Source organism: Bos taurus, chromosome 4 (assembly GCF_002263795.3).
Source record: "Bos taurus isolate L1 Dominette 01449 registration number 42190680 breed Hereford chromosome 4, ARS-UCD2.0, whole genome shotgun sequence".
In the NCBI taxonomy this organism is placed as follows: Eukaryota; Metazoa; Chordata; class Mammalia; order Artiodactyla; family Bovidae; genus Bos; species Bos taurus.
Genome location: NC_037331.1, coordinates 107,748,735 through 107,768,322, shown reverse-complemented (window position 1 = coordinate 107,768,322; position 19,588 = coordinate 107,748,735). Strand labels below are relative to the sequence as shown.

The following is a 19,588-nucleotide window of genomic DNA, read 5'->3' as shown; positions in this document are numbered from 1 at the left end:
GTTGTTCAGTCATATCTGACTCTTTGCAACCCCATGGACTGCAGCACCCCAGGCTTCCCTGTCTATCATCAACACCCGGAGCTTGCTCAGACTCCTGTCCATCGAGTCAGTGATGCCATCCAACCGTCTCCCCTCTATTGTCCCCTTTTCCTCCTGCCTTCAATCTTTCCTAGCAACCCCATGGACTGCAGCACACCAGCCTTCCCTGTCCATCATCAACTCCCAGAGCTTGCTCAAACTCATATGCATCAAGTCAGTGATGCCATCCATCAAGCTGGTGATGCCATCAACCATTTCATTCTCTGTCATCCCTTCTCCTCTTGCCTTCAGTCTTTCCCAGCATCAGGGTCTTTTCAAATGAGTTACTTCTTCACATCGGGTAGCCAAAGTATTGGAGCATTGGCTTCAGCATCAGTCCTTTCAGTGAATATTCAGGATGATGGACTGGTTTGATCTCCTTGCAGTCCCGAGGAGCTCTCAAGAGAATTGCTAGGTCATGTGGTAATTCTGTTTAACTTTTCGAGGAACTGCCAAACTCTTTTCCTCAGTGGTTATAACAGTTTATAATCGTATGAGTAATATAGGAGGAGTATCCTCACCAATACTTGCTCTTTTTTTTGTTAAAGCCATCATAATGAGTGTTAATTATTAATAATACCTAGTTCAGTTCAGTTAAGTTGCTCAGTTGTGTCCGACTCTTTGCGACCCCATGGACTGCAGCACACCAGGCCTCCCTATCCATCACCAACTCCCGGAGTTTACTCAAACTCATGTCCATTGAGTCGGTGATGCCATCCAACCATCTCATCCTCTGTCGTTCCCTTCTCCTCCTACCCTCAATCTTTCCCGGCATCAGGGTCTTTTCAAATGAGTCATCTCTTCGCATCAGGTGGCCAAAGTATTGGAGTTTCAGCTTCAACATCAGTCCTTCCAATGAACACTCTGGACTGATCTCCTTAGGATGGACTGGTTGGATCTCCTTGCCGTCCAAGGTACTCCCAAGAGTCTTCTCCAATACCACAGTTCAAAAGCATCAATTCTTCGGCACTCAGCTTTCTTTACAGTCCAACTCTCACATCCATACATGATGACTGGAAAAACCATAGCCTTGACTAGATGGACCTTTGTTGGCAAACTAATGTCTCTACTTTTTATTATGCTGTCTAGGTTGGTCATAACTTTCCTTCCAGGGAGCAAGCATCTTTTAATTTCATGGCTGCAATCACCATCTGCAATGATTTTGGAGCCCCCAAAAATAAACTCTGTTACTGTTTCCACTGCTTCCCCATCTATTTGCCATGAAGTGATAGGACCAGATGCCATGATCTTAGTTCTCTGAATGTTGAACTTTAAGCCAACTTTTTCATTCTCCTCTTTCACTTTAGTCAAGAGGCCTTTAGTTCTTCACTTTCTGCCATAAGGATGGTGTCATCTGCATATCTGAGGTTATCGGTATTTCTCTTGGCATTTCTTGATTCTAGCTTGTGCTTCATCCAGCCCAGTGTTTCTCATGATGTACTCTGCATATAAGTTAAATAAGCAGGGTGACAATATACAGTCTTCATGTACTCCTTTCCCAATCTGGAACCAGTTTGTTGTTCCATGTCCAATTCTAACTGTTGCTTCCTGACCTGCATACAAATTTCTCAAGAGGCAGGTCAGGAGGTCTGATATTCCCATCTCTTGAAGAATTTTCTACAGTTTATTGTGATCCACACAGTCAAAGGCTTTGACATAGTCAATAAAGCAGAAATAGATGTTTTTTTCTGGAATTCTCTTGCTTTTTTGATGATCAGCGGATGTTGGCAATTTGATCTCTGGTTCCTCTGCCTTTCCTAAAACCAGCTTGAACATCTGAAAGTTCACGGTTCATGTATTGCTGAAGCCTGGCTTGGATAATTTTGAGCATTACTTTACTAGCGTGTGAGATGAATGCAATTGTGCGGTAGTGCGGGGAGCCGGCGTGAGGCACTCAGCCCGTGGCAAAGGTCATGAGGAAGGAGGCTCGACATATGCAAAGGCGGTATCGAGCCTCAGGAGTCCCCCTGGAAATCCTCAAGCATCTACCCCCATAACCAGAGCCTGCCTACTTTGCTAGTTTGTGCTCTCACCTACACCTCTGACTTTACTGGGGACTGTCCCCCACCACCTCTTTCGGAGAAGGAGTTAACTTAGAGCTGCAGTTAATAATAATTCCTGGGCATGATAGGAGTGTTTCAACCTACAAACTCCTCTGAAGGTTCTCTAGCCTGCCTGACAGGCTTGTCCGGCCACATGTTATTGCTCACAGCCTCCCAACCATGAGAGGCACGAGATGGTTCTAAAAATAGGTTCCTTAGAAAAGTTAGAAAACCATTAGTATAAGTATAGTGGGCTGATTAGAAATTGTATTGGTGAAGGGTTTTTCATTTGTTGAGCCAATGTTTGTTGCTGAGTCTCCACATCCCCTGCCCTTACACACATTAATGAATATATAGAAGAAATAAGTATTAACCTTTGATATTAATCATGTTAGACCTTAGGCTAAGTAAATTCTTTCCTTAACTAAAACCCACTACACCCTCACCCTGTAGAAATGTAACTTTATTTGGGTGGCATCTGTTTTAAAAATAATCACCCCTGGAGAAATAAGTGTCCTGGTTGACTGACCACTGTCACAAGGAGAGGGTCATAAATTGTCAGCAGGCCCCCTGGCCAGAAGATGATGTAACACCCCTAAGACCTCTGTATACATTTGTATGAAGCACCTGACTTTGATAAAAGTCAGGACTGCTGACCCTGTGTGACTTTTGCATAACATCTCAGTGTATAAAAGTAGACCATGGAAAATAAAGAATTGGGATCAGTTTCTCGAAATACTGGTCTCCCCATGTTGCTGTCTCTCTCAAACTCTAGCTGAGTCTCCATCTGGAGCGCGGAACCTGCCATGCTTACTAATTATGCCTGGGCTTCTAAGATCCGACCGGGGAGGCCTCAGTGTCTCCTCTCCTTCGGGAGAATGGAAGGACGCCTGCAGCCTACGTAAGTGGTGCAAACTTCTTGTCTTGAAGTTTTATTGGTCTCCCACGTAAACCAAGCTACTCAGCCTCTTTTCTCCACTGAATTTTCCTACTGAGCTATCCTCATTCTATTACTCTTTATATCTCTAATTAATATCTAATTGAAGCTATTGTATCCTGATCCTCGCCAATGCCGTCCCCGCTTCGAACTCCCTGGAACAGCCAGGGCTGGACCTCGGCACGGTAGTTTGAGCATTCTTTGGCATTGCCTTTCTTAGGGATTGGAATGAAAACTGACCTTTTCCAGTCCTGTGGCCACTGCTGAGTTTACCAAATTTGCTGCCATATTGAATGCAGCACATTCACAGCATCATCTTTTAGGATTTGAAATAGATCAACTGGAATTCTGTCACCTCCACTAGCTTTGTTCGTAGTGATGCTTCCTAAGGCCCACTTGACTTTACATTCCAGGATGTCTGGCTCTAGGTGAGTGATCTGGGTTGTGAAGATCTTTTTTGTAAGTGCTTCTGTGTATTCTTGCCACCTCTTCTTAATATCTTCTGCTTCTGTTAGGTCCATACCATTTCTGTCCTTTATCGAGCCCATCTTTGCATGAAATGTCCCCTTGGTATCTCTAATTTTCTTGAAGAGATCTCTAGTCTTTCCCATTGTATTATTTTCCTTTCTTTGCACTGATCACTGAGGAACACTTTCTTATCTCTCCTTGCTATTCTTTGGAACTCTGCATTCAGATGGGTATATCTTTCCTTTTCTCCTTTGCTTTTGGCTTCTCTTCTTTTCACAGCTATTTGTAAGGCCTCCTCAGACAGCCATTTTGCTTTACTGCATTTATTTTTCTTGGGGATGGTCTTGCTCCCTGTCTCTTGTACAGTGTCATGAACCTCCATCCATAGTTCATCAGGCACTCTGTCTATCATATCTAGTCCCTTAAATCTATTTCTCACTTCCACTGTATAATCATAAGGGATTTGATTTAGGTCATACCTGAATGGTCTATTGGTTTTCCGCACTTTCTTCAATTTAAGTCTGAATTTGGCAATAAAAAGTTCATGATCTGAGCCACAGTCAGCTTCTGGTCTTGTTTTTGCTGATTGTATAGAGCTTCTTCATCTTTGGCTGCAAAGAATATAATCAGTCTAATTTCGATGTTGACCATCTGGTGATGTCCATGTGTAGTCTTCTCTTGTGTTGTTGGAAGAGGGTGTTTGCTATAACTAGTATGTTCTCTTGGCAAAACTCTATTAGGCTTTGCCCTGCTTCATTCCATACTCCAAGGCCAAATTTGCCTGTTACTCCAGGTACTCCAGGTGTTTCTTGACTTCATAGTGGTTTTTTTTTTTTTTGGAAGTATAGTTGATTTACAGTGTTGTTACTTTCTACTGTACAGTAAATATGTACTATATACATATATCCTTTTTCATACACTTTTCCATTATAATTTATCACAGGCTATTGAATATAGTTCCCTGTGCTACACAGTAGGATCTTGTTGTTTATGTATTCTATATATAATAGTTTGCATATACTAATCTCAAACTTCCATTCCATCCTTCCACCACCCACTCTTCCCTGGCAACCCCCAAGTCTGTTCTCTATGTCTCAGATGGTATCTGGTGGTTTTGATTTGAATTTCCTTAATGATTAATGATGAGGAACATCTTTTCATATGCTTTACACCAGTTTTATATCTTCTTTGGAGAACTGCCTATTCATATTCCTTGTGCTTTTGAAAACTGTGTTATCTCTTTATTGTTGAGTTGTAAGAGTTCTTTCTATAGTCTTGATACTGCCCTTATCTGATATGTGATTTGGAAATATTTTATTTTTCTCTGAGTGGTCTTTTCATGTTCTTGATACTACCCTTTGATGCACAAAAGTTTTAAATTTTGCTGAAGTCCAGTTTTCTATTTTTTTTATTTTCTTTTATAAAGCTATTTGCATTCAAATAAGATTGCTATCTTACATTGTAAATTCTTGTTGTCTCTCAGTTATGCGTAGTCTAGATAGCTTTTAGTCATAATTTAGGTAGTAACCTGTCTCACTGGTGGCTCAGTTGGTAAAGAATCTGCCCGCAATGCAGGAGACCTGGGTTCGATCCCTGGGTCGGGAAGATCTGCTAGAGAAGGGAATGGCAACCCACTCCAGAACTCTTGCCTGGAAAATTCCTGCAGAGAGGAGCCTAGTGGGCTGCAGTCCGTGGGGTTGCAAGAGTTGGACACAAGTGAGCGACTAAACCACCACCACCACCTGAACCTGTCTCATTAATGAGATGAAATATTTGTTCCTTTTGGCTGCTGTGACAAAACTGACACAGATGCAGCAGTTTAAAATAACAGGTTTATCACTAGTTCAGAAGATTGAGGTGCGTCTCACCAGGCTAGGATAAAGGTTTTGGCTAACCAGTGTCTCTCTCTAAAGGCTCCAGGGAAGAATCTCTTTCTTTGCTCCTTCCAGCTTCTAGAAGCTCCCACATTCCCTCGGCTTTTGGTTCTCTTCCTCCATCTTCAAGCCGGCAGCAGTGCTGGACCAAGTCCTACTCATATTTCATTGCTGTCGTCTCCGACTCTGTCTCACTTTCCCATGTTTATGGCGCCTTTTGATTACACTGGGCTCACCTTGGATAATCCGTATTTTAAAGTCACCAAGTTAGAAAATCTAATTCCAGCTGCAGCCTTAAAACCGCATTCACCAGGTAACATGTATTCATAGGTTCCGGGTGTTAGGAGGTGGGCACCTCTGGGCAGGTACCCTTCCTGGATTACAGATGACCCTACTGCTGACCTGCTGCTGAAGCTGGGGACTGCAGGGCATCTGTTGACAGCTCATGACGTTGCCCATATCTGAAATAAATTGACTCTAATATCTTTGGTCTTGTCTCTACAAGCCTATTTGGGTTGTGGCAGAAAGTATGGTAAATATGGAAATTATTTATTCTTCATGATCCTGTTTTTTTAGAATCACTAAACCAGAAGTTTCTATTCTTGTAGTCCTGGAAGAAAGGAGCTCAGAAATTTGGCATCATAGATAGCAGTCTTCAAACTGGCTTCCTAGAAGTGGGTCACATGGGCAGGTACTTCTTCAGGGGCAGCTTGGTGCAGGGAGAGACACTGGGCTTCTGACTTACGTGGATCTAGGACAAGATGTGAGCCCATCCTACTTTATTTGAAAGGTCACCAGAATTCAACTATTAATACATCCCCAAAACTAGACTCTTATTAATATGCATAAAACATCTGACTTCCCTAGTGGCTCAGCAGTAAAGAATCCGCCTGCTAATGCAGGAGATGTGAGTTTGATCTCTGGGTGAGGAAGATCCCCTGGAGAAAGAAACGGCAACCCACTCCAGTATTCTTGCCTGGGAAATTCCATGGACAGAGGAGCCTGGCAGTAGAGTCCATGAGGTTGCAAAGAGTCAGACAAATGACTTAGCGACTGAGCATGCATCCATATGAAACTTTGCATTTGTGTGATGGTATATCTCAAATATCTCTAAAAGGCAGATTGATACTTTTTTAAAAGAATGAGAAAAATTAGTCCTTAAAAATCTCTTAAGTAAAGACACTTAGCCATACTGTTTCAGAAATGATAATACCTTGAGGAACACATGTTAAGTGTTGTGCATTTTAAAATAAATTTGTTCCCCATCCTGAACCCTCCTCCCTCCCCCCTCCCCATACCATCCCCCTGGGCCGTCCCAGGGGTTCAGGATGGGGAGCACGTGTATACCTGAAATTTAAAAAAAAAAAAAATTTAAAAAATTAAAAAATAAAATAAAATAAATTTGTTGGTGTGATGCTAGGAAAAAAGAGTTCCCCCTGCCTAATGCTGTCAGAAGGCACCAGTAAGAGGCTAACAGTGAATTTTGTCAGGTCTTTTCTTTGATTAAAAGGAAAGCGAGAGAGTAGACAGGCTCACCTGTTGACTGCTAAGCTTCCACTCCTGCCCACATCTTCTTGCCTGAATAATCTTGTGCCACATCTAGACAAGGAGGGAAGATGAATAGAGTAGCATGTGCATACTCTGAGGGATATGCATAAAGTCTGGATTCTTCCATCTGTGTGCACCGAGGTGTCTTTTATCATGGGATATCTAGGTAGTGAAAACTCTCATTATTACTAAAGAGGGCAGCAGGCAATTTTGGAAGTGTCCTGTCTCCCTATGACAGAGGCTTTGCAGCTAAGTGCAGTCATTTATGTTGAAAAATTGCAGCTGTCAGAGTGTCCAAACACTTCATGGGATTTGTTTCTAATTTTGCATTTTCATTCACACATTCTGATGTATAAGCTTCTATTACAAGAAAAACACACACACACACACACACACACACACACATCAAGTTCTAGAGGTATTTTCTAAATTGTCATAACCTGGTTTGGGTACCATTCAACAAAAGTAAGAATGAGCATAATAGATTATCATTAATGGTTCCTTTGCCCCTCCCCAAAGTCAACAAAGATCTTAAGGAGGAAAGAAATGTTAAAGAGATCTTTATTTGAATGAATTTAGGTGTCTAAGAAAAGAAGAAAAAAATGACCCACAAACTGAAAAAAGGGATTCCAAAATATAGGAAAATATATACATACTAACAAGAAGTATGAAAGGCAAAGGGAAGCCAAGGCAGTTAAACCGAGAACTACAAGTTGCTAAAAAAAGGCACCAAAAGTGCATAGTTTAAGTTCTATATGTAAGTGTCATAACTAGTGTAACAGGGGGGAAAAGAATGACAGATAAAAACCCACATTAGAATGAAGAGCCTGCCAACTTTGATTCTAATAATCCATTTTTGGCCACTGCAGCCATAAGGTACTGGCCCAAAGATGCTGTGTTGCATACTCAAAACTCAGTGACTTAAAACTATAGCCACTTGCTCTGCTCGTGCAGCTATAGCTCAGGTAGGATTTGGCTAATCTTAGATGACTTGTTTCATAGCACCTGCTGTGTCACTGCTCTGCCTCTTAAAATAGATTGGTACGGCATCTGGATGGCCATGCTCCTGACGTCTCTCTCTGGACTTAGTATAGCACATTCTTCTCAGCGCAGTGCCAGACACTCAAGATAGAAAACAGAAACATGCCAAGCCTCCCAGGACCCGCGTTCTGACTTAGTGCACTGTCCTCTCTGTTCATGATCATTGGCTGAAAGTCACATGGCCACACCTGAGTCAAGAGGCAGACTCTGCTCTGGATGAGTCCTGCAACTCTGAACCACATTTTGTACCCAAGAAAGTCTCTGCTATAGGCAGTAAGATAATCTAGATCAGCCTATAAAATCTTCCAGTGAAATATTTTGGAGGAAAAAAAAAAAAACCCCTCTAGTTTTTACACAACTCATACATCAAAAGTCTTAGCCCAGGGAACAGATACAATAGGTTTAACCTTCACATCTTCATCCCCTAATTCTTCTACTCAAAAAGTGATCAAGTTATAGGAACATCTTTACTGTTTTTACACCTTTAAAAAAAAATGGCTACTGTTCAGTTAACAGCTGTAGATGTATATATGTGTGCATGCTCTGTCATGTCTGACTCTTCAGCCACATGGGATTTTCCCAGTAAGAGTACTGGAGTGGGCTGCCAGTTCCTCCTCCATAACAACTGTAGGTACTTGAGCATATTTGTTGGAGAAATGTGTCAATAAAGCTGCCTTGGCCACAAGAACTGAAATTATTGCTTTGCTAATCATGAGATCCCAGACTGACCATCATTAACACTAGATGGACATTCTCAAGGCATCATTTTCTCACATGGGCAGTTGACTATACCAATCAACGTAAATAGTTCAGTGCTGTGGGAGTAATAATCTAAAGCCTGGTTTTTGCTTACAAAGGATTAGTAGTTGCCTCAGCAGAGCAACAGCATTAAATGAAAAAATATCCTATTCCAGTTCCTATATTTGCTCTTCCTATTTTTGCCAGCTATTCCTAAAATAATGCTTTCATCCAGTCATTCCTTGTAAAAATTTATACAGTGGTTTTCTATTGCTTAATAGTCTAGAATTCAACTCTTGCTTGATCTGGTTCTTTCAGGCCCATCAATCCTGTCTCTTGAAAGAAAATGTCACTTGGCAGAAGCATAAATATTAGTGGTGACATCTGAGTGTATGTCGTGGAATACTACTGAAATGGGGACAGGCTTACAGAGCTGTTAAGGGCCCATCTCTTCTCCGAAGATACACATTTTTCAAAGAAAGCAGAGTAAGCAGTGCATTGTACATTTTAATTGCTTTAAGATGAGTAGTAGGTTTTAGGGAAAGGGAGCAGCCAGAGGCAGGGAACATATTGTGGATATTTAATATGGTATACTCAGATATATAGAAGATCTACAAGACCTTTTAGAACTAACACCCAAAAAAAGATGTCCTTTTCATTATAGGGGACTGGAATGCAAAAGTAGGAAGTCAAGACACACCTGGAGTAACAGGCAAATTTGGCCTTGGAATACAGAATGAAGCAGGGCAAAGACTAATAGAGTTTTGCCAAGAAAATGCACTGGTCATAACAAACACCCTCTTCGAACAACACAAGAGAAGACTCTATACACGGACATCACCAGATGGTCAATACCGAAATCAGATTATTATATTCTTTGCAGCCAAAAATGGAGAAGCTCTATACAGTCAGCAAAAACAAGACCAGGAGCTGACTGTGGCTCAGACCGTGAACTCCTTATTGCCAAATTCAGACTGAAATTGAAAAAAGTAGGGAAAACCACTAGACCATTCCGGTATGACCTAAATCAAATCCCTTTGGAAGTGAGAAATAGATGTAAGGGCCTAGATCTGATAGATAGAGTGCCTGATGAACTATGGAATGAGGTTCGTGACATTGCACAGGAGACAGGGATCAAGACCATTCCCATAGAAAAGAAATGCAAAAAAGCAAAATGGCTGTCTGAGGAGGCCTTACAAATACTGTGAAAAGAAGAGAAGCAGAAAGCAAAGGAGAAAAGGAAAGATATAAGCATCTCAATGCAGAATTCCAAAGAATAGCAAGGAGAGATAAGAAAGCCTTCTTCAGCGATCAGTGCAAAGAAATAGAGGAAAACAACAGAATGGGAAAGACTAGAGATCTCGTCAAGAAAATCAGAGATACCAAAGGAACATTTTCATGCAAAGATGAGCTCGATAAAGGACAGAAATGGTATGGACCTAACAGAAGCAGAAGATATTAAGAAGAGATGGCAAGAATACACAGAAGAACTGTACAAAAAAGATCTTCACGACCCAGATAATCACGATGGTGTGATCACTGACCTAGAGCCAGACATCCTGGAATGTGAAGTCAAGTGGGCCTTAGAAAGCATCACTACGAACAAAGCTAGTGGAGGTGATGGAATTCCAGTTGAGCTATTCCAAATCCTGAAAGATGATGCTGTGAAAGTGCTGCACTCAATATGCCAGCAAATTTGGAAAACTCAGCAGTGGCCTCAGGACTGGAAAAGGTCAGTTTTCATTCCAATCCCAAAGAAAGGCAATGCCAAAGAATGCTCAAACTACCGCACAATTGCACTCATCTCACACACTAGTAAAGTAATGCTCAAAATTCTCCAAGCCAGGCTTCAGCAATATGTGAACCGTGAACTTCCAGATGTTCAAGCTGGTTTTAGAAAAGGCAGAGGAACCAGAGATCAAATTGCCAACATCCGCTGGATCATGGAAAAAGCAAGAGAGTTCCAGAAAAACATCTATTTCTGCTTTATTGACTATGCCAAAGCCTTTGACTGTGTGGATCACAATAAACTGTAGAAAATTCTGAAAGAGATGGGAGTACCAGACCACCTGACCTGCCTCTTGAGAAATCTGTATGCAGGTCAAGAAGCAACAGTTAGAACTGGACATGGAACAACAGACTTGTTCCAAATAGGAAAAGAAGTACGTCAAGGCTGTATATTGTCACCCTGCTTATTTAACTTACATGCAGAGTACATCATGAGAAACGCTGGACTGGAAGAAGCACAAGCTGGAATCAAGATTGCCGGGATAAATATCAATAACCTCAGATATGCAGATGACACCACCCTTATGGCAGAAAGTGAAGAGGAACTCAAAAGCCTCTTGATGAAAGTGAAAGTGGAGAGTGAAAATGTTGGCTTAAAGCTCAACATTCAGAAAACGAAGATCATGGCATCCGGTCCCTTCACTTCATGGAAAATAGATGGGGAAACAGTGGAAACAGTATCAGACTTTATTTTTCTGGGCTCCAAAATCACTGCAGATGGTGACTGCAGCCATGAAATTAAAAGACGCTTACTCCTTGGAAGGAAAGTTATGACCAACCTAGATAGCATATTCAAAAGCAGAGACATTACTTTGCCAACAAAGTTCATCTAGTCAAGGCTATGGTTTTTCCTGTGGTCATGTATGGATGTGAGAGTTGGACTGTGAAGAAGGCTGAGCGCTGAAGAATTGATTATTTTGAACTGTGGTGTTGGAGAGTCCCTTGGACTGCAAGGAGATCCAACCAGTCCATTCTGAAAAAGATCAGCCCTGGGATTTCTTTGGAGGGAATGATGCTAAAGCTGAAACTCCAGTACTTTGGCCACCTCATGTGAAGAGTTGACTCATTGGAAAAGACTCTGATGCTGGAAGGGATTGGGGGCAGGAGGAGAAGGGGAAGACAGAGGATGAGATGGCTGGACGGCATCACTGACTCGATGGACGTGAGTCTGGGTGAACTCCGGGAGTTGGTGATGGACAGGGAGGCCTCGCGTGCTGTGATTCATGGGGTCGCAAAGAATCGGACACGACTGAGCGACTGATGTGATCTGATCTGATCTGATAGACAGACTTGAGTAGACCACAGTTTCTTGCCCTAAACTTTCAAACCAATTCTCAAATTCAAAGGCAGATACATGAAGAATGTATCACACATAATAATTAAAAGTCTGTATTCTCATCTCAAATAAGTCTTGAAGACTGGCCAGGATAAAGGATTTTATAACTTATAATACTTACTATTAGATTTGAAAGTGGTATACTTAATGATTCTTTGAAGTCAACATCAGTAATTTGGAACATGTGGTTATTCATCAAATTTTTTTATTATATAGTTAAAGAGAAAGGATTTGCATAGCAGGATAAACAGTGGGTCATTTGAATTCTTTGTATAAACAAATCATTTTAAAGAATTTAAGGATGCATGTACTTTCTTATATGAATTCATTTACAGTTATTCAAGATTCATTCCTTATATCTTTCTTCAGTCCCACCTACTACAAATTGGTATTAACTTCCTTTTCTTTGTTTTTAAATCTCAAACCATACTTGGACTAAATATTTTGTATCTTCAGGACTACATAATTAAGACTGTCTTCCATGCATCTCAGGCCAATACAAACTGTGGTCTATGAAACCCAACCTGATTGGAATCCTCTATTTTGACTCATAAGACTCCTTTTTCTGAGCTGTCTTGGTTGGACTGACTAACTGGACTTGTCAAAATAATCTAAAAAGTACATATGGCCACACACTATCAACCCACTTGTTCAGCTAGAATATTTCTGAGAGTGATACCAAGATGATAGAGGCTTGGTTCATCTCACATAGAAGTCACCTCTCTGTCTCCCATTAAAGTTCTTCTGGCTTCAGGTCTTAAAAATGGAAAAAATAAGAGAATGATGGCTTAGAAAGTGATGTAGGGCTGTTTGCTTGGCTGTGGGTTTGTGTTATTTTGTGATTATTTTTAATGCCCTTCTAGAAAAGCCTACAACCTAGGGAAATTCAAGGCTAGAGATGGTAATTGCTAACTTCTGGGTCTCTTGTATGACCAATAATAGAAATACAATCTGTTACCGATGTTAATTCCTGAGGCCCCAGGAATTAACCCCAGGAAAAATGCCTTATCTGGGGAGACTTGGCCCAGAAACTCCCCATAACTGTGGAAGATAAACAGCCAGTTCCTTTCGAAGTTTGTCCACAAATAAAGACCTCAGAAGGCTGTTTTCTTCCACTGGCTTGTGGAAAGCGCCACAAGCGCCCCATCTAAGTAGATGAACTTCGTTTATCTTCTGTTTTATTGCCTTAGTGCCTCTTGTAATTGACTGAGAGAGCGGTGACCTCCTCCTGTGCATGAGAACTTACTCTTGGAGGTTATGTTTCTCCATCAGGGTGCCATGGGGGTAAATAACCAATCACGTGCACAGAAAGAAACTCCTACATTTAAGCTTTTGTAACTTAAAGTTGCATTCGTTTTTGGCTATTGTGGTTGTTTTTAAGCAACATGTGTAACAAATATTTATTACACTTTTATCCTGTACATATGACATGAGGTGCTGAGGATTCAGGGATAAGTCTGGTTCTCAGGAAGCTAAGACTCCAATGGACCATGCTGTTGGCTATTACGTGAGCACAATGTCTACTCAAACCCATAGACTATCACCAGTTAAGCTTTTCCTATCCAGGATGTATTTTTTTTTAACTCAAATATGAAGCTTTATTTTCCAGTTAAACATCTGTAATTGGTTTTGTTTGTTCATTTGTTTACATAATAGCTTTTGTAAAACAACAACAATCGCATACCATAAAATTCACTCTTTTAAAGTATATAGTTCTCCCCCATTGCTTTTGGCTCCTAACTTGAACTTTCAGGATCATTGTGAATCTCGCTTCTTTCTTTAGTTTATCTCTCTCAGTATTCTGTCACCCACTGATGAATCGTATGGGTTTTATTCCAAGATGATGATACAGACATGAATGGAGATAGTTTCCAAGGACAGAACCTTGCATTATTCAATGCCTTTCTAGAGAGCCTCTAATCAGTCATCTTTGGGGAAGGTACTCACCATCTCTCAACCCGTCTGTACAGTCCTAATTTAGCCCACACTTCACCTTGTTAATCTTGACGATATGTAAAAGGGTAATCTCTGAAAAGTAACCCATTACTGAAGCATAATTGTACCATCCCTTTCAGTGATCTGAGTGCAGCAGATAGAACCCCGTCCGCGTGCCCTGAGCTCAGTTTCGTGTGTGACACACAAGACCCTCTTCCCAAGGAGAGCTGAGTCACTGATGCTACCCCGTCTTCTCCAAGTAGAGATCAACTGTTTTTTCCCCTTTGCTCAAATGTAGCTTTGAAGTCCCTTTTTGTTACTGAATTTAAGCACTTTTTGGTTTTATGATCTTTCAGATATTTTACTTTTCTATTTCCCCATCTTTTAAATTATTTGCTTGAATAAAGGAAACCTTTCAACTTTTTTTCCAATGATGAGTCCATCCTCAGTTATGATGAGAAGATAGTAATATTTACTATTAAGGGTAGAGGATGAGATGGTTAGAAGCATCACTGACTCAATGGACATGAATTTGAGCAAACCCCAGGAGGTAGGGGAAAACAGAGGAGTCTAGCGTGCTACAGTTGAGGGTCACAGAGAGTTGGACACAACTGAGCAATTCAAAAGCAACAATGATAAAATGTGGAATCCTGTTGCTGGGAGGGGTTCTGTTTGTGTGTCTGTTCTCTGTTAGTAAACAGCACCTCAGCCATCGGAGCGCTCCCAGCTAGCTTCATGACAATTTCAGAATACCCTCATGGCCTCCATTGGCTCCAGAAAGATACCACAGCCACCCAGGTTTCCTGCTTTGAGCAGTTTATCTGATGATTTTTCCTCCCTGTCCCTTCCACATTTGAGTTAAAACTCCTCTTATCTAAATAATTTATACATTTCTTCCCAGATTTTTGCCTGTATGGTATTTCGAGCCAGAAACCCACGCTTTGTTTAATGTCAGCAGCTAGTGAATTGTTTGCTTCTTCCTGCCTCTTTTTCTTGGTATAGTTTTCTTTCCATGAGGGCAGCATCATTAAAGTAACACAGTGTCTGTAACAGCATGGATCCGGTCATATTCCCTCGCTCTTACACTAAGGAAATACATCTCGCAGCTGGAAAGGAATTCTTCCTGGGACCTCTTGGCAAACTGGTAACTGTCTTCTGGGGACTTTTCCTAAGCATTTAACAATATTTAGGCAGAAAGACAATAAATGCTAATGCTTTTATTTGATTAGGGATTTTTGAGGCACTCAGTGATGTGAGTACTGTTATGGTGCAGTGTGAATAGTCTCCCACTCTAATTTTCTCCCTTGGCTCAGTTCCTGAAATTCGAAGGGAGTTCCTTTCCTTATAATTTGTGTTAACAACCCCTTGTTCCTCCTGCTGTCTGGATCTTTCCTATCCACTGTAAATTGATTCCAGTGGGAGGGAAGGCAAGATAGTAAATCAGAAAGTCGATGCTCTCATTTCCCCTTTTGTTTTATTCAACTCTAATTACACTTTATTTTCCTATAGGAGCAGATTTTCAAAATTACGTCTTATGAATTTTAATATTTATACATGTAAACAATAGGGGAAAAAAGACTTAACTGCTCTCCCCTTCATTTCACACCTACACTCTAATATTTGCCATAATGAGATAAAGATAAATCCTTTTCTCAAAAAGATGACTGTGATTACCAAATAACACCATTCATAAATTTTCCGTTTTAGAAATGAGTAGGTGCATATTGCAGAGAAAGGAAAAATGAGTTTTTTTCCTATTCTTTTCTAAGACCAATGTGACCAGGTAAAGGCTTCTGGCAGCCTCCTGGTCCAAGACAAATGCCCTCCTTGCCTTTAAAGCCCCAGCAAGCCATAGCTCCCAGCAGAAATCATTATTTAAGCATCACTATTCTGACCTCTCTGGGCACATTCAATTAGTCAAAATGTATTAGTATACTCCATGTTATACCATGGCTTTGGGTGCTAGAAGAAGAATACTCAACATATTTTGAGCTCTTATTCATGTGCCAGGAAATGAGCAGAAATCTGGGTCTTTCAGGGTATTTTTTTTCTATCTACTCCTGTTGTTATTTCAGAGGGAAAAGGCAAGGATGGATCTTAGGATGGATCAGGTGTGAGGGAGATTTACTCTCTGTGTGAGCCCTAATTTCCAGAACAATAACACCACCTACTTCATCTGTTTGCTACAAGATTGTGTAAGTTAATTCAGGTAAAGCTAAGCCAGGTCACAGCTCAGTAATGCAGAACTATTGTTAAAGTTAAGAAATCAAGGAAGACGAGTTTCTTCCACAGGTCAGCCACAATACTAGGCACTGAGAATACACATTGTTTTAGGGGAAAAAGTCATTGGTGATCTTCGTACAGTTTCAGTGAAGTAACAAGTAGAACCTTCAGTGTATCTGGGTGTGAAATGAATGGAAATTGAAGAACAGATAAGGAATCCCAGTATATGTTCTCTAACGTGCTTAAGAGAGACAGATGGAGAGCTGCAAGGGGCTTGGAGTCAGGGAGGGAGTGACAGAGTTTCAGGTGGCAGAGCCTTGAACACATCTTGGTGGTCAGAGTAAGAAGGGAAGAGAATGAAGAAATGAGAGGGTGCTCAGTAATCGGTAGGTCAAAGCTGTGAGCCGGTTGGAGACAGTGGTACCCAGAGCATCAGACAGAAGAGATGTCTCCTTCTCTGTGGTAACCAGGGGAAGGGAGAAATTAATTGACTGAATTAAACTATAGCTGTTGAGAGTAAGTGCTGAGAAGATACAGAGGCAGTTCTTCTTGGACTTGTTTCCCTAAGAAGTTGAGAGAGAATCATATGTTCAGAGTAGATAATACAAAGTATAGTGTAGGAGGTTTTGAGTATATGAAAGTTTTTGAATAGCAGTTATTAATTAAAAATAGTTGACCAAGAAAAGAAAGAAAGATGGCCTCGACAGAGGACCTTGCAGAAGTTGAGTGCTTTCTCTTTGTTTTTAGTCTCACTGTGGAAATAAATGAATGCCATCCAAATGAGAACAAGAGGGACTACTTATTTGTAGTCACTTGCAGAGTGGCCCAAAGACAGGCTGAGGGGTAGGGAAACTTTATAGTGGGAAGTGGAAGACTTGAAATCACCCTGATTAGAGTCTGGGCCTGGAGAAGCTGCAGGCCAGGCTAGCTAGAAGTGGACCCCCTCCTATGTAATTGGTTAGAGGAGCATGTTTGATGTACTGATGCCATCTTGGGCCCGGACAGTTCCTCCTGTCCTTCCACTGACCCTACCTAGGACTGTGTGATAAATCATGTCTCTGTTGTCAAGGGCTTTGTAGTTAATAGATATTGTTTAACACCCACTAAGTCCAGGTGGCCTGTATGCTTTGTTAGTCTCCAGACAGTGACAAAAACCTTTGCTGATATATTGCCAGTACCCACAAGACTGGTGACCCATTCATAAATCTTGACCTAGAAATGCGCTTCCTGTTTCCAAGCACATACCCCTAGACCCTAACCATGAAATTGTCCCAATGAGTGCAGCTTCAAACGCTCCTGAACGTCGTCTGCCCAATCTTAGCCTCTAAGTCACCCTACAGTAAACTGATCCATCAATTATATGGAGCTTCCTGCCTCATTTTCTTGGTCTCAAGTTACCTTCTCAATGTGGTGAGCACTTCTCATTCCCCTCCATCCTCCAATATTTGGATTTCTTTGGCTGGTCTAAAAGTTGAAAACAGGGACAAAAACTAGGTAATTTGTCAGTTATTGATCAAGTCTTAGCTACTTGGGTTCAGTTGTTATGAAATTATTGTTTGGCTTCCTGGATTATTAATAGATATAGCAGTCTGACTTCCTGGGCTGGTTACTATAGATATGAGGTTGGTTTCTTGGGCAAGATTTTGCAGGTTGTAGAGTCTGTTTTACATGTGGTCTTTCCATTGTCTAACTGTATACTCAGTCTCTGACCACTTTATCATTCTGAGACTTAAAAGGTCCTTCTTGGAATCTATTATCCCTTTGTGTGTGTGTTAGTTGCTCAGTCATGTCCGACTCTTTGTGACCCCATGAACTGTAGCCCACCGGGCTCCCCTGTTCATGGAATTTTCCAGGCAAGAGTACTGGACTGGGTTGCCATTCCCTTCTCCAGGGGATCTTCCCAAACCAGGGATTGAACCTGGGTCTAGTGCATTGCAGGCAGATGCTTTACCATCTGAGAAGATAGAACTCAAGAGACAGAAGAGACCCGGAAAATAGTCAGTAATGGTATAAGCATAAGGAAATCTATAGGAATACATTTTATGAACTAATGGACATTCAAGCTGTACTATAAAGGAAAAGTTTGTTGTTTTTTTTTTTTAACCACATCATTTCCCGCCTTGCATAAGGTGAACCTAGGCTGTATGAGTGGAAGAGCTGGCCTGATGTCTCGGGACCTAGAGACTTAGGACCTCACCTAGCGAGACTAAAACTGAGATCCCAGGCAGAATGACGGCTGTCATTCTGAGACGGCTGTCTCAGCTACCTGAGACTTGATTTCCAGTCCAGTGTTCTCATCTTCATTGATCTAAGAACTTCCCTTCATCAAGCATGTTGCAAATGTCTTCTTCAAATCTAAAATCAGTTCAAATAATGCAGGATATTAACCCAAACTCTCCATTAATGACTCCATGGAGCTGTATAAAACCATGATAAACCTATTGTGAAAACTTACTATTCATACTGGCTATTCGGGCTAATGAGAGTTTAAGGTGAATTTAAACTTACAGATCTATAACCATATCACATGATAAATGTTACGATTAATGTTATATCAGAATATGCATACTTTCAAGATTACTGTTAAAGAAATTCCCTTGTTCCCTTAAGACTTGTGAGGAGCAGTTTCTCTGATAGGAGAAACAAGTGTATATTACCACTGATTGATTATATAGTAAACCTTTACCTTGCCTCTCTTCACATAATGAATCTCTCTACTCCTTACTGCCTGATGGGAAAATTTAATGGGATGTTTCCTCCAGTAGTAAAACCACTGAGCCATAGAGAAAGTGCTTTTTACATCTAGTGAGGGAAATACCTTGATACCAGCTAGGAAGAACCACGACTTCTACATAAATGTTGTGCTAAAATGAAAAGCTTAACAATGCTTAGTTTATCAGAAACACATTTCTCCAAGTTTCGTCCGTGGATGTGTGGTATTTTATGACATGAACTCAAAGGATGGAAAGGGAAATTACGGGCACAGGGTTCTGGCCATGCTCCCCTCTGGTGCCTCTGGACTCACCTTTCAGGTGGCCGAGAAGCAATATTAAATAAGTTCTGGAACACCTGGGGTTGGCATGCTTCAGTCGTCATAACCATGTAAGGAAATGCTGAGTTCTAGGAAGAGAAGTCAGTAAAAGGCCCTCAGGATGATCAGCACCAAAGGAGTATGGGCTGGTCTGTGTCTTGGCTTTCAGGATGCATTACCTGATACCTAGACCCTGGGGCCTGAGTGGATGTTTGTAGAACAGACACCCAGTTCCTGGTCAACAGTCATTCTGGATCGGTACCAAAGTCGTTCTCAGTCTTTATGTTGGTTGTTTTATTCAGATACCCATTTATTCATTCAATAAATATTCATTTATTCATTCAATAAATCTTTATAATAAGTCCACCTTAGACCCAGTACTCTGCTAACTGTGCAGTACAATGGAGAGCAAAACAAACCTGGTCTCTCCTGGGCTTCCAGGATTCTGAGTAGTGAGTGAACTTTAGAATTAATATTTTTAAGATAAGTACCTTTGTATGATTTAAACAGTTAGGGATTCCTGGTTTTTACTGGAGTTTGTCAAATTGG

At 41.1% G+C, this 19,588-nt stretch overlaps 1 protein-coding gene and 1 long non-coding RNA gene across 4 annotated transcripts in view; both read left to right on the top strand.

Moving 5' to 3' along the window:
* Positions 1 to 19,588, top strand: part of TPK1 (thiamin pyrophosphokinase 1) — a 382,700-nt gene that overhangs the window by 332,824 nt on the left and 30,288 nt on the right. The gene's annotated exons all lie outside the window — the stretch shown is intronic.
* LOC112446451 (uncharacterized) overlaps positions 1 to 19,588 on the top strand; it is a 107,616-nt gene that overhangs the window by 62,986 nt on the left and 25,042 nt on the right. Inside the window, exon 2 of the long non-coding RNA XR_009494284.1 lies at positions 9,391 to 19,588. This exon is cut by the window's right edge and continues 25,042 nt beyond it. This is a non-coding gene — a long non-coding RNA (uncharacterized lncRNA). The remainder of the gene's footprint in view (positions 1 to 9,390) is intronic.